This window comes from Neofelis nebulosa, chromosome 5 (genome assembly GCF_028018385.1).
Source record: "Neofelis nebulosa isolate mNeoNeb1 chromosome 5, mNeoNeb1.pri, whole genome shotgun sequence".
Classification (NCBI taxonomy): Eukaryota; Metazoa; Chordata; class Mammalia; order Carnivora; family Felidae; genus Neofelis; species Neofelis nebulosa.
Genome location: NC_080786.1, coordinates 25,573,891 through 25,577,443, shown reverse-complemented (window position 1 = coordinate 25,577,443; position 3,553 = coordinate 25,573,891). Strand labels below are relative to the sequence as shown.

The window sequence follows — 3,553 nt, the reverse complement described above, 5'->3', positions numbered from 1 at the left end:
ATACAGACACTGGGGAAACTGAGCGGAGGATGGAAGAGGTGTAGACAGAAGGATTACCAGTGTTAAGTTATGTGACATTTGAGTGGCTCCAGTTCACAAGGTTGTCTGTTCCTCCCCCAGTAGTAGGAGATATGTATCAACTCTTCTGAGGCCCAGTTCTTTGAAGACGCATTTAATTTGTTCACCTGCAGTCAACACCCGAGAAGCCCAAAGACAGTCATTCATACTCTGTGATTGTTTGCACAGCCCGTCACTCTCATCTGAGGCAGTTAGCTGCTTCTGGCCCTGAATCCATCTTCTTCTAGCCAAGCTCATTCATCAGGACCTTGAGTTCTGCCTGGTGTTCACAAATTGACAAATTGGTGTTTTGTTCTGTTTTGCTCCTTTCTTGAGAAGTTATTTCCCTTTGAAAAGTTTCCACCCATGAGAGACGATACTTGTTTTGGTATGTGATTACAGCTAAATCTTGTATAAGTGCATTGATGAAATTTCTTGAACCAAGAATCTACCCTGAACCTAACTCTTAAAGGTGTCAAAAGATTATCAAAGGCTTTTGTTGAGATAGTGTACGCCCAGACATGATTGGATGGTTGGCAAATGCAAACTTACAAAATGGCAGCCAGCTCCACAGATGTCTTATGTGAGTGATATTCCTTCCTCGCTTTTCTAATAACCAAAATAATTTTTTGGTTCCTCAGGAACTGGTCTGATTTTCATTTCCACCTTACTGGCACTTCCGTGTACTTTCCGGGTTTTTGTATTCATCTATTCATTCCATAAATCCATAAAGCAAATCGTTTAAAAAATACTTATATATCACAATTGGGACAGTTTTAAGAAATAAAAACACAGTGATGTTCTGATTGTCTATTGCGGCATAACAAATCATCCCAAAGCGTAGCCTTAAAACAATGACGATGGACTGCATCATCTCGGCCCTAGTTCGCATTGGCTGGGCTGGCTCCAAAGCTGGGAACTGGAATCATCTGAAGGAAAATGCACTCAGCTGTCTGAAAGTTCATGATGGCTATCTGCTGGGACCTCAGCAGGGGCTATCAGATGGAACACATATGCATGGCCTCTCCATGTGGCCTGGGCTTTCCTGAAATATGGTGGCTGAGTTTCTAGGGTGTGTGAGAGAGAGCAGGATAGAAGCCATATCATATCACGCACCACTTACCCAAGCAGTTACAAAAGCTCATCCATTTTCAAGAGGAATGGATATAGACTTCTTGACGGGAAGAGTGTCAAAGAATCTTCAGGCATATTTTAGAATCAATATAGCTAAGATGACCATATAATTCACTGTCCAATGCAAGACGTTTTGAGAGCAAAAGTGGGTGCTTTTCAAGCATGAATAAAACTGTCCTTGGTAAACCAAGGCAGGTCACCTCTACTACAATGCTCTCACCAAGCTCTCATAAATCCCTTTGCTTCTAACATTCACTGTGTCATTTTAAAACATACTCTTTACTAATTGAAATTTGTGTTTTAAAATCTATTTTTTGATAATTTCTTGTTTCTAAATCACAACTATTACCTTCAGGTTGCTTGTTCATGATGAATCTGGAGCTTGATGGTTACAAATCTTGTCCCACTACATCCTTCCTGCTAATTGGGACAGCTTCTGGCACTGTGGATGGAAGTGCTTGGAATACCTTCTCTCTCAGATGAGAGAAACCCAAGCAGTGGAAGAATTTGCTTCAAGAAATGCTTTTTTAAAAACCTCATTTTTTGGCTAAGTGGTAAAAAAACACAGTGATGACTCATCAGTTGAAATCAGATCCTTCATCCCAAAAAAGTGTTTTTATAAGAAGTGGGTGTTTTTTTTTTTCTTTCCCCAAAGGCAGTCTGCATAATATTTGGTGCTTCTCTTTTCTGAGTCATATATTCCATCTCAGTGGAAAGTGACAGTTTCAGACTTGAGCCAATAACATTTTATTTTCAGAGCTGTGCACGACGCCCCCTTCTCCAGGGATCTGCTTTTGCCTTCATCCCTGAGAGGAGTTCAGGCATGGACCATTCCACACCGACAGTCTCCCTTTCCCCCCTTCCCTTGGCCAGTTATTAACCTGTTTTTCTAAAGACCCTGGAGCAGAATAAATGCCTAGAGAGAGCATTCAGAAACAGCGCTAGTTGTAAATAAGCATGGCAAGTTTATTGTCCTTCTAGAGGCAACCACAGTCAAACACCGTCAATCTCTGTCTCACAATCCTGGGTCTCCACGCAGGAGCCTTTATTCACAACCTCCCCCCCCCAAAAAAAAACATTTTCTTTCTGTTGTTTCTTTCTTGTGACTCTGCAACTCTGTGTCATTACTGAAAGAAAGTGATGTGATTCATTTCTGATCCATGAAAGCAAACATCCCATCCTGTTCAGTTTGTCTTCTTGGAAGCCTCCACAAATACCTCCTTGCTAGAAAACAAAAATGTAAAACTTGTATCCATTTCTGTTCCAGAATGAAAGACACAGGAAACTTATGAGTCTGGAGCTAAGGCCTGAGTTTCACAAATTAAGAAGGTATTTAAGAGCGCTTCAATGAGAACATTAAGACTAGGAAACCCGAGGGGAAAGAGTTAAAAGAACCATCAGGGATTGGGAACAGCAGCATCCGACAGCTGCCTGGATGGCAAGTGGGACTGGACTTAGGGTGACCAACTGTCCCAGTTTACCTGGACTGAGGGGGTTCCTGGGATGTGGGACTTTCAGTTTTTTAATCCAGGAAGTTCTGGGAATACCGGGACAAGTTTGCCACCCTGACTGGAGCTCTCTTTCCTAATCAGAAGCTACCCCCACTGTTGTGCCGCAAAGAGCCAGGTTCTGCTCTGGAAAGGTAGGAAGGGGCAACGATGATCCCAGGCCAGGAACTGGAAGGGAAAGAACAAAGCCAGAGGCAGAGACTGTCATTTAGACTTCCAGGTTCAGTGTGCTAAGTAAGGGATGTTTGGGATAAGAACGGGGCAGTGGTGGGGCACCTGGGTGGCTCAGTCAGTTGAGCATCCGACTCTAGATTTTGACTCGGATCATGGTCTCATGGTTTGTGAGTCTGAGCCCTGCATTGGGCTCCATACTGCCAGTGGGATTCTCTCTCTCTTCCTCCCTCTGCCCCTCCCCAGTGCTCTCTCTCTCTCTCTCTCTGTGTCTCTCTCTGTGTCTCTGTCTCTGTCTCTCTGTCTCTCTGTCTCTCTCTCTCAAAGTAAATAAACAAACTTAAAAAATTAAACAACACAAAAAAGGTGCAGCGATGAGAGTGAACAATCCTGTTAATGGCTCAAAAGCACCGGGCAGAACTCCACCCTGTAAGGAAAGGATCACTCAATTAGGTAAAATGAACAGATTCCACCTGAGCTTTTAAACTCCCTTCCACGCAGCCTTCCAAGAGTCCTTGTGAGTTAGGGGTAGGCTGGGGCTCTAGCCAAATCCCAGGGCTCAGCTCCTGTTCCTCCCACACGCTGTGGGCCCTCCCTCTCCATCCATCCCCAGAGGTTGTGCATTGGTTATTCAAAGCTCCCTTTCTTGTGCTCACAGGCCCTCTGCACCCCACACGGCTGGA

The 3,553-nt window shown here is 44.0% G+C and overlaps 1 long non-coding RNA gene across 1 annotated transcript; it reads right to left on the bottom strand.

Moving 5' to 3' along the window:
• Nucleotides 1-2,133: 2,133 nt before the first annotated feature.
• On the bottom strand, nt 2,134-3,157 carry LOC131511795 (uncharacterized). The gene is made up of 2 exons (XR_009261739.1): nt 2,673-3,157; nt 2,134-2,415 (listed from the first exon to the last, which is right to left on the bottom strand). It is a non-coding gene; the product is annotated as an uncharacterized LOC131511795 (long non-coding RNA).
• Between the last annotated feature and the right edge of the window lie 396 nt (nt 3,158-3,553).